This window comes from Rhamphochromis longiceps, linkage group LG8 (assembly GCF_057381845.1).
Source record: "Rhamphochromis longiceps isolate RC_006_pf linkage group LG8, R_longiceps_female_GT1.1, whole genome shotgun sequence".
Lineage (NCBI taxonomy): Eukaryota > Metazoa > Chordata > Actinopteri > Cichliformes > Cichlidae > Rhamphochromis > Rhamphochromis longiceps.
This window is the reverse complement of record NC_140564.1, coordinates 24,703,727-24,715,567: the sequence shown is the minus strand read 5'-3', so window position 1 is coordinate 24,715,567 and position 11,841 is coordinate 24,703,727. Positions and strand designations below refer to the sequence as shown.

Genomic DNA, 11,841 nt, shown 5'->3' with positions numbered 1-11,841 from the left:
TAAGCCAATTTGTGTTAAATAAAAGCTGATTAACACCATTAGCAGTCTGACATTGATACAGTTTTATCCTTTAATGGTAACTAAAGCATGGGCTCAAGCTGTAATTGTGTACTTCAATGAAATAGATGATGTTTTATTTCACATTTGACCATCATTTATTCAAACGCAAAAGTTGTTATCTTTCAATTTATAGATTGGCCAGTCTGCAGAGGTCTATATGCACTATTGTGAAAAAAAAATCTAGAGCCCCCTGTCATTTCTTTATTTTGCTAGGAAAAGTGAGTTTGAAAGGCAATATTTGGTAGGACCACCTTATTTTTCAAAATCAGCCTGAACCCTTTTAGAAAAGTAGTCTTCAGGAATAGTTCTCCAGTCTTATTGAACCACATTTATGGCTCTTCTTTGCTTGTTGGCTGGCTTTAGTTCTGTTCTCTTCAAAATGACCCCACACTGATTCAATAATGCTGAGTACCAGGCTTTAAGGAGACTAATTCATGACTGATAGTGTTCCAGTGTTTTCTGTCCAGGTATGCTTAAACCGCATTGGGAGTGTGCTGGAGATGCATGGTGGATCAAAATCTAATGGTACCTTTCAGTATTTACAATTCCATTGAGTTTGACAAGATCCTCAAAACCTCAAAATTACCTTTGCAAACATTGCAATATTTCTGTTAATAGCTATTTGGGGCTAAATACTCATTTACAACTGGCATTTTTAATAAAGTCAACAAAAGAAAGGGCAACAAATTGTGTTTTTTGTGACACGTTGCTAGTAACAAAGCTCTACTGAGGATTCAGTACAATATAAAATTGGTTCTTTGCTAAGTTGTCTGTTGTGTGGAGACACAACACTGGTTTATCCCTTGAGTTAGGTGTCTTTTTCAGCTTCAAGGATGTATAGATGATTGCCAAGTTGTTCAATAAATGAAAATAAATTCTTCTGAAAATTGTCAGGTACAAAGACTGCACTGAAAATGAGTGAAAAAGCAGCAAATGTCCCAAGAAAGCCTGACTCATTTGTAAGTAAAACATAAATTACAATCTGCTCAAGAATTTTGCACAGTACTATATGATATTTTTTTTTGTTGAATGTTAATTTAGTTTTGTTTGCTGAATGGATTCATGGGAGCTTGTAAGTAAATGAGAGATATGTAGGTGCCTCTAAGCTTGGTGCTGTCTGCCTTTATAGAATCAGGGCCTGAAGCAGGGGGTCTCTCTTTGTACCTTGCTGGCTTCAAAAAAGCCTTTGGTGGCATCTCTCCAGAGGGGTTCCACCATAGACACACAGGGGTATCCTACTGGACTGATCCCTCTACAGTGAGCCTCATGTGTGTTTTCGACCTTTAGCCTGCCATCTGTCAGAAAGTCACAAACATGCCCTGTGTTTAGTCTTCTAAACATCTCTGTAATGCAGTCTGGTAATGAAAAGTCCTATTAATAATGGAGTTTCGAGATTGATCTCAGTATGGAGTGGGTCCTTTAAAGTAATTTTCTGTTGTGTATGCTTATATTCTGTTAGCTCTTCAGCTTGCTTCCACTGGTTATTTATTTTATAGTATGTAGAATATCTTTTGCTGTTTTAGACATCGAGCAAGACACTGTGTACATAAATTCAGTGATTAATCCTAATTAATATGGGAACCCACTTTTGCTTTAATGCTAAATTCTAAAAAAAAATTGTAAATGGATTGTGATGAAATTTAGTGCAGACAAATGTACACATCTCTAAAGCTAAATTACAAAAGATCGGCCCCTTTAGTGCTTCAAAGAGAAACAAAAGTTGGCATTGGAGTAAAAGGTGATTCTTTTGTAGCAGGCTGATCCAAATAAAAACCACTAGACTATTAAAAAAGCTTTTTGAGTAAATAAATTTGGACTTTGGAAAAAGGTTTCCTGTGCCACTTGGGGTATTTTTCCCCATGGTGACTGCACTGTTAACAAAGTAATTATTAACAAAGTTTCCAGCAGTGTACGTTTTTTCCAGGCTTTGCGCTAGGCTCCAAGTGCGGTACTCAGGAAGTTTATCATTGAAAAAGCTGTCCTCGAGAATCGTCTACCATATCCTGACCACCTGTCCAGTGGTGGCTGAACGGGATAAGAAGTGAATGAATGGATGGGTGGATGGTTATTATGTTTATTAATTAAGGCAGATGTGGCTCAGGAGTTAAATCATGTCACCTATTAAGGTTGGTGGTTTGATCCCTGTCTCCTCTAGTGTACATGTTGAAGTATCTTTGGGTAAGGTACTGAACCCCGAGTTGACCCGATACATCCATCACAATGTGATTGTGACATTAAATGTGCGTAGGCATCACAAAAGGCACTTGTGGAACTGTGTACGTGAATGGTTGGATGGGGCTTGTTTGCATCATTAGGAGGAAATTATCAGCAGTATGATAATAAAACAAACTCAAATTTAAGTTTATGTTTCATATGTTAAATAAGGCGAGTTAGCAGAAATAATTACACATGCACTGTAAAAATAGACTACATGGCGTACTAATGTAAAGCCATCTTATTTGATGATTATGACCGAATCATCAATGCAGCCCAGACAACAAAGACAACACATTAAACAGCCCATTAATAAATTCGTTTTGAAGTTTGAAAAATAAAAAAACATCCACTTGTGTTTTGTTTCCATCCAAGGGGGTCAGCTTGGATAATGTAGGGTGCTGTATTATAAATTGGGAGGCCTATTAAAATTAATTATAAGCTATTTACTTCATATTTCCTCATCATTTTTGATCATTAGTGGAAACTCCCTGTAGCATTTTGAGGAGTTATGCAAGGTTTTCTTGGCCACAGATTAAAGGTATTATCAGCTGAATATTGATATGTTTGATGAAACCCTGGGAGCTGCGGCTTGTATTTGTTTGCACTGAAGACATAAAACCAAAATAGGATTCGCTGTCACGAGCAGCCTTTTGCTAATTATTCATACTGTGTCCTTTTCCATGGTAAAGTCCTTATGGGGAAAAAAAAGGATGAATGTTGCAAATACACCTGGGGAATTGAGTTCTAATGGCATGCAGCTAATTTGCAAATGATTCTGATCTAGGAAAATAGGTTATGTTTTTTACAGTATTGGTAGTAGCATTGATGGTTAATATATGTAAAAATAGTCACTGCTAACACCGAAATAGACAGAACTAAGCGTACTAACCTAAAACTTCACCCAAGGTCAGCCTATGTAGAATCAAACTGGGGGATTTGTATGTCCTAATTTGTCTTCATTGTGCATATAAGCAGTTCATTTTAAAACTGAATGACTGAACTTTTAAAGAAATGACCTCTTTATAATTAAATATTTAGACATCAAAGAGCTCTGAGCGTGCTCTAATTAATCTCCGCGCTGCAGTTTTTATTGCACAATGTTCTTTAGCAAGATCTTTAACGCAGGTACATCCTATTAAAGTAGCTACATTGCTGGTGCGGGACACAGTCAGCTAAGTTTAGAGTGACCAGGTTGTCCCGCTTTATGTGCAGGACATTTTTGTCCCTTGTTGCACTTACTACGACAAAAGTCAAAGGTAAATGAGAAGAAATACGAGATGTGTCATTTAGGGATGCACTGGCAGAACAGCAGCTGAAATAAATTGTGCATTAGCTTCCATTTTGGTTTGTTTTATTTAATTAGAGAAAAGTGGGAAATTTTCTTACTGAAGTGTAATGCAGTGGTAGTTTGTTTGTTTTTATTTTTAAGTTTTTAAGTTTAGATATACACTTTATTACTTACACCTTGCAAATATTAGCTTGGACTCCAATCTAGTATTAGAAGACCTGTTAAAACGCCCTTTTAACAGGTCTTCCTCTTTAAAGGGATTTTTTCCTTCCCACTGTTACCAAGTGCTTGCTCAAAGGGGTTGTATAATTGTTGAGGTTTCCTCCGACTGTTGTAGTGATTTGCTGCTGCATGAACTGAATTGAACTGAATTAATAGCGTCACACAGTTGCTCCATAATCCATGATGGGAATCTCCAGTTTGACCACATCCCAAAAGAACTCTACTGGATTCAGATCTGGTTACTCCATTTGAGTGCAGTGAACTCATTTTCATGTTCAAGAAACTGCTTTAAACCACTGATACAAGGCAGGATGGATTCACGATTTCATGTTGTTTATGCCAACATATCTGACCTGGCCTGAACGTTTTAGCAGAAACAAGTTATTAAACCAGACAACACTTTCTAATCTTTTATTGAGGTTTCTCACATGACACCATACACATATTGCTTGATATTTTTCTGCCATATTGGACTTAATAAAACCACTAATTCCTCGACGTGGCTGACTCTCACTGGCACCAACAAACTTGTTATATTCAGAGTCACAAAAATCACCTTTCTGCCACATTCTGATGCTTACTTTGAACTTGAGCAGGTTATCTTGATCATTTCTAAATGTCAAAATGCACTGAGTTGTTTCCATGTGATATTTGTGTTAGAGAGCAGATGAACAAATATACCTAACAAATTTCAGACTGCTTTGCCCTTTAATCAGATTTGTGCCATCATGATTCACAGCTGTATCTGTAAATGCCCTCTCACACAGCTGTATCTGTGTGTGTGTGTGTGTGTGTGTGTGTGTGTGTGTGTGTGTGTGTGTGTGTGTGTGTGTGTGTGTGTGTGTTTGAACTCAGTGTGACCTAAATGTTTGACTACTTCTTCTGCGTCCTGTGTGGTGCCTCAGCAGTGGCATAGTTGCCATCGTTTGATGGTAATTTTGTCTCTCCTCCGGCTCTACACATGCTGAGATGGTTCCTCGTCCAAAGGCAGTTCCTTTGCTGCCTAGAAAATTTGCTTGCATTGTCTTTTATTTGGCCTAAACAGCCAGCAGCCAAAATAAATATGGGCTGTTGTATAGAGCGTGGAGGTAGTGGATAAATCCATTTAAACAGTTTTTATTTATTAGTGACAGCTTTCTATGACCATTTTTGTTTAAATGTTTACACAGCAATTGATCCAAAAGAAAAATCAATTTTAATTGATAGCCAGCAGTAATACCTAAACTGACTGCTCGTTCTGTAAGGTCAAGGAGTGAGTGAGTGAAATAATTTTTTGCTCCTTGTGTTATTTGATTGCCTATTTGTCACTGGAGTGTCATGTGATTGATACTGACTCGGCTTCAATGAAAGATGAAGGAAGGCCATCGCTTCTGGCATGCAGGAGTAGGAATATGTTGGCTTCAATTTGTGTTTTGCGAGCATTTCTTTTTTTTTAAACCTCATTAAAGACATTTGCTGTACAATCATTCCACACTGGAAAAAGAGCAGTTCTTCTGGCCATAATTGTATATGGGAGAAAATGCATGTGTTAGCTTCCTAGCATTTCTATTGAATTCAGTGTCAGAGTTCTTAAAAATCTGCTGGATAGGCCTTTGCAGAAGAAAGAGCACATTCAAATGTGAGTGTATAAAACTGAGAGAACCTGCAAAGTGCTGACCACTTAAAATTGCATGAACTGTTCATTAGTGCCCATGTTTGCTGATTTTCCATTTTTGCCATGCATTTGGATTCACTACATCAAATTTAACTCTCTAAATGCACCATGCAGGAAGTTGTCTTCTTCTTCTTTTTTTTTTTTTTAAAGTTGTGCTGGTTTGCTTTCTGGAGTTTGTGTTTTTGAATGCAGTAGTTCCTCGGGCCTTTAATTGCACACTTGTTGCTCCACTCACCCGTGAGGTAGATAACACCATCTGTTCCATATCCGCACAAGACCAATCATAATTTCAGAAAGAGAAAAACATATTTCGTTCCCTGGCAAAAATTTCAAAGCAGTGAATCTTATTAGGGAATATGAAACACACCTTTAAAATAGGCTTTAAAAATATTTCAAATTACTGTATTATTTGAAAAAAGCCACACGTTCAAGTGAAATGTATTGATATACATGTCAGTGTTGATCTTCGGGTACTTTGGGCATGTTACCGCATCAGACAGATGTCTCTATCGGGGTTTCAAAGGTGCCGGAGGCAGATGCTTCCCAAACATTTCAAAGGAGACATTTTCCTGGCTTTTGGCCTTGATCATTTTCAGGATATGATTAGATTCCAACACACGGTCACTGGGGAGAAAACAAAGTAACAAAAATAAGTTTAAGTAGACTTTACTCACTAAGACGTAGATAATGAATCAAAATATGGTGGGTTCTAATTTAAACATGAGGATATGTTGCACTGCAAATTGAAGATCTTTACAGTTTTTCACTGTTTATCGGACAAACCTGCAGTTTTACATTTTTTCAATACTGAGATTAACTTTCAAACAGTTAAACATTCAATAGAAAGCCATAGCTGCAATTTTTCCTTCAACGTATCCCATAAAATGCTTGATATGTTGTTTTGTGCATGTATGTGATGGGTCTTTGACAGGGTGGGGACCATGGAGAATAGCACTGCGTGGTGACTCGAGGCAAGGACCCGTCACGTGTCGCAGGTTGACTCTGTTTCTGTCTGTCCGTTGAGTGAAGGGAGTTGTCTGAAAGCGCTTTCAGGGCTTTTCAGAGTAGCTTTGGCAGAGTGAACCCCAAGGCTCTGCTGTGCACTGGGCTTGTTACAAAACTGTCACTGTTAGGGTGGCAGCACACAATGCAGTGGTCCCTTTGCTGGATGTAGGACAAGAAATGCATAGCTGACTGTTAGTCACAGATAAATTAAGAAACCAAATGTAGTACTTGTCTTTGTTCCCACAGGGCGAGAGTTGAGGATTTCCTGGTTAAAATGTAATTTCCTGCTTGGCCTTTTTAAAGCCCCCCGGTCCTTTAGGAGACATATTTTTTTAATCAACACATAGTAAATGAAACATAATAACATCTAGCAGCTACCTCAGATAACTCAGGGGATTTATGGCTTCTAATTGAAAAAGACTATTTTATCTTTCCTCTCTGCTTAAGATTATTCATGACTGAGTTCTTTACATGAGGTTAATATGATATATTAAAGCGCATCACAAAAGAAAAAAAGTGGATAGATTTACAAATGTTGGCAGTTTTTTCTCGTTCTTTTTCATGCGACCATAATATAAAATCCTTATTCTCTTATTTTTTCTTTGCATAGCTGTCAGTGTTGTAAAATTTTATGATGTTTGGCTTCTGTCTGGCATAAGCAACGGTGAATCTTTGCTAGCATATATTTCTGAGTCAGTCGCCTTATAGTTTATCTCAGTGTTGGATAATTGTAAACTACAGACACAAAGCCTATTTGTTGTGCCTATCTGAGCTGTCTTGTAGGCCACTTCCCTTGACAAGTGTGGCTTGAGGAGCTATAAAGCAGCACTACCGTCATCCCTCAGCCCTGTCCTCTATTACATATGAACCTGTGGCTAAACTGACAAGCTTATTTACACCAGGACACATGTAGCCCAGATAACGCCATCGCTCCAGTGCCAAACACTGCAAGTTCACAAACACATCTTATTGACATATTCCTAAAAGGCGACAAAGAGATGGAGAGTGGGATCCCCATTTCAGTTCACCAGTCATTTAGTTTAGATACACTTCCTTCACGCATAAGTGAATGAGATCTTTTCCGCTGTTGCTGCTCAATTACCTGAGCACCCATAAAAAGCCGCAGCTTCGGTCTTTGGAGTGAGATATTGTTGCGCTGCTTGTAGAAATCAGAGGATGATTTAAGATGAGCCCTTCTCTTGTGAGAGAGACTCGGCAAAGGGATTCTCTGTGTCACCAGATATTGCAAGCTGCAGCTGCTCATTTACCTCGGGACCATTACTTTGCGACGCTGATTCGCCTTCTCGGCACCTCCTTCATGTGCCTTCACGGCCCCGTGGAAGTAAATAGACACAAATGAGCCCAAGAATGTACAGGAAACACTTAAGCTGTATCTGTGAAAAGAGGTCACGCGGCATTATTTCACAGCTGTGCCATCTGTAAAGTTTTTAATCTTATTTCTCATAAGAACTCTTCATGGTTGGATTAAGTTTATATCACAGGGAAGTCCCCTGTGAACTATGTTGCATAATGTGTTCGTTGATCACAGTATGTGCATTCCCTATGGTATTGTCTGTATTTCAGTTGTGATATTTGCTTTACCAGTAGGGGAAGAATGATAAACAAAAATCTAAATTCCTTTCTGCTAGTTAGGTTCGTGGATTAAAATAAAAACTACTTCTACCAACATTCCAGGTATCAGGTAAATGTAGCTTTGTAAAGGCTGATGAAATTAGCTTATATCCACAGTACTTATTTTGCTGATTTGGATAGAAACTAATGGGAATGTATGGTCTTTGTTGATATAACATAAACTATATTTATGATAAGGTCACACACAGAAACATCGGTAACAGTTCATCTTTCTTAATAGGAAAGATGAAAAAAAATAATTTAATAAACAACAATACCGGTACATGTTAAAATAACACTACAAAGTTTTTTTTCTTAGAATTCACCTTAAAATCTTTTTTCCTTCTCAAAATCTGGCCTTAATTATCTAATTTTGGTGATCTATGTGTGGTAGAGATATCTGGCTTTTCATGAATATAAGGATACTTGCTCTGCCTTTCCGGAAAACCTGGATCTGGACCTGGATAATCAGAAAAGTCCACAAGCCTTGAGCCCCTTCATATAGGACTTTTTTATTTCTACAGAATGACAGAAGAAAGTATGCACCTACCCATGATGAGAGGCTCATGGTAGTGCATGACCGGTGTCCCCCTTATGTCAGTTAACTTCATGCTTCTGCAAAAGAAAATACTTCCTGCTTCAAATTGCACACAACAAGGTGTGTGGATTTCTTTTCAATAACTGTACCATAATTTCTGAAAAAAAAAAAAAAACATCAATGAAACTGCTTTTTCAGATGTACATTCCTGGACAATGCTGTTAAGTCAGGTTGGTAAAATGTCCCTTTAAAACACCCTCTGGCATGTTAAGAACTGAAATGTTACGTGAAAATAAGAAAGTAAAGTTCAGTTAGATGAGAGGTTCAAAATAAGTTTACACTCCTCTTTCACAGAACAGGCAAATAAACATTTATTTTCTTCCATCTGCTGAAGCAGCAGTTGTTTTTCTTAATGGGTCACTGTAATTGGCAGCGGTCAGGGAGCGAGCCCTGCTTCGTGGTGTGTGGTTTAGTTACTGACGTCTTGAGACCGATGGAGGCATTGGCAGCTGTGGGCTCGAGGATGCTGCTTCTGCTGACGGGGGCCTCTGTTCATCTCCTCTTCACCCTACACAGTTCTGCTCCACAGGGACAGTGCTACTGGGACAAATGGCCACCTGGGATTTGAGCACTTAATGAAGCACACCTTTTTTCGCCGCTCTTCTCCTCAGTCAACCTCTTTTTCCTAAGGCCAACGATCCCCGCACCTCACATCTGGCCTGGCAGCTAAGTAGATCTGTTGGGGGAATTTAGGGAATGAGAGAATTGCCTTTTTGGAAAACATGTCTCACATGACCAGAGCCACAAAGCCTACATGCATGCGAACTCATGCCTTTTTATTTGCCCTCTTGACAGCATAGCCATTAGCTGCCTGGTGGCGATTTTCACTTGTCAAGTGTTATGAGATATCCTTCAGAACTCATGGCCAGTTTGCAAATTTCTCTGCATTACTGAGATAGGGTTTGTGAGGAGAGTGCAGCTCTCCTAATGACTTCCTTCCATCTAACTTTTCTCCCTCCTGTCGCCTTGGATCCATTCATATTTTGCACTTATGCAACCAGCTCTCATGCTGAACTGGGAGGTCGTGCAGTCAGACGAGCGGTTGTTACTTCGATGTGACGAGAGCATTTAAGCGTTTGTCTCTTCGCAGCGCTTTAGTGTATGATTGACTCTGGTCTTAAGATGATGGCCTGGCACAACCATTTACCTTCTTAACTTGCTCAAGTCATGGACTAAGACTTTCTGTTTCTTTTTGTTTGTCTCCTTAAATATAATAAGCGCATGCAAGTGTTTCAAAGACATAGAGACATCTTTATTGCTGTGAGGTGCTTATAGTAATGATTATGCTGATGACTGCAATGCTCAATGACTCTTAAGGTTTTTTCCTCCTCCCCGACACACAACTTTCTTCACTTTTTCTAACTGTAAAACCCTTACACTTACCGTCCCCACTATTCACACAGAAACCTCCTTTATCAAGGCCACTCAAATTAGCCACGCCTGTTCGATGAAAGCGCAACCACTGCTGGACTCATCGCAGGGCCGAGGCATAAATCATTCCCCCGGAGCAGGAGCCTGTGGCAGGCCTGGACACACATCCACCAGCCGAGATTTACACTGCACATCGGAGCATAGCTTCGCAATCTTGATCCTCTCCACCAGGTCATCTTCAAATTGGTTATTGATCTTCCAATCACAAAATGAATCATACGTTGCCAACACTGTTTAGGTGCTACGTTTACAGTAGCCTGGCTTGGATAATGTGCAGTCTGGGGATGGATTATAGTTTAGAAACCATGAGAAAACAAGTACCTGGGCTGAACAGAGTAAATAGGAAAATAAGTTAGAGGCAGTGTGCTTTGAGATGAATGGGTGTCATGCTGTCATCCAACAGAGCCTCATTATAACATTATCACAACAGCTGAAGAAACTGTTGACAGTTGCTGAAGTGAAGAGCTTGAAGTTAGCCGCTCTACTACAGTGAAATTCAAGTGTGTGATAAAGACTGGAGTCATTTCAACATTTTCATTCAGTAATAATTATTGCTGTTATTCTGCAGTCCGTCAGAAAATATGAATAGTTAGTTCTTTATTTGATGGAAACAAATCCTTCGCCTAGCTTTTAATGTTGTCTTTCCTTCTCTGAAAAAGCTGCTTAACCCTTTAGAGCCGATCGGAGCGGGAACGCTCTGTTATGCGTAACTATTTTTAAATCCCAGTAGCACTGCAACCACGTAAGCTAGCGCAAAAATTTTTTTTGCATATGAAACCGGAGGAGTTGTACTTACATCTGATGCCATCAGCTTGTCCTAGGTCACGGTTTCCTTCCACATAAAGCTTTGCAAAAACTGCATAAAAAGCGCTTGCAGGAACAAAAACATAATATTCCAGAAACACGCTTTACCGATCTGATCAGCTGTTCAAAACACTTCCTACGTTGGAATAGACGTCAGCGCGAACTTTTGCATTTCCGCCATTACCTGCCCGAAACCGGAAGTGACGTCATTTTCGCGGTAATGTAGTCTTTTTTGCGATCAGGGCCTCAGGGCCTATACTGCTCTTTTTAAAAGTTATCTTTGACTTTATGACTTTCTGTGTCGTTTCTGGGATGCTTAGGACTCATATTGCACTGCTGGAAATAGTTTATTTTGATGCATATGCTGCTTTTTTGCAAATTTGCAGTATAATATTTATTTTCGTTTTTCCTGCAGTGTATAAAAATTGGTGTATTTCAAAAATAAAACTATGAAGACACTCAAAATAATTTTCCTGTGGTGGGAAACTATTTTGTGCAACTTTTTTGTATTTACAGTTTTGAGGGATAAGACTCTTAAATTTCTCTAACTACAAATATATGTCAAAAAATCAAAAACGATTTTCAATTTTTTTGTAGTTTATTGCACTTTTTTGCAATTTATGTAATTACTATGCACTTAATGAATACATATTATTAAAATCTGGGCTATAATGGTTGTATTGATGTATAGCAACTTGAAATGCTCCCAAAAATGGCTCCACAGCATGTAAAAATATAATATAAGCTCTGGCGGACTTGGTTCTATGGTAGGTCTTAAAGGGTTAATCTAAGCTGAAATGCACCAGGTTTGGAAATTACTGTGAATGATCCTCTCACATCTACATTAAATGGGACCGGTACTGTGGAAGTAGTTCATTTCAGCTCTTGGCACATACTGTTCTGTGACATATTATTTAATGGGACCTCACT

General features: G+C 38.8%; 1 long non-coding RNA gene across 4 annotated transcripts; it reads right to left on the bottom strand.

Moving 5' to 3' along the window:
• Positions 1 to 4,190: 4,190 nt before the first annotated feature.
• LOC146663758 (uncharacterized) lies at positions 4,191 to 11,605 on the bottom strand. 4 transcript variants are annotated; one of them, XR_014913064.1, is made up of 4 exons: positions 10,904 to 11,605; positions 9,263 to 9,352; positions 8,629 to 8,693; positions 4,191 to 8,538 (listed from the first exon to the last, which is right to left on the bottom strand). It is a non-coding gene; the product is annotated as an uncharacterized LOC146663758 (long non-coding RNA). The 4 variants fall into 4 exon arrangements; XR_014913061.1 differs by having other exon boundaries at positions 4,191 to 6,065; positions 7,715 to 9,352; XR_014913062.1 differs by having other exon boundaries at positions 8,629 to 9,352.
• Between the last annotated feature and the right edge of the window lie 236 nt (positions 11,606 to 11,841).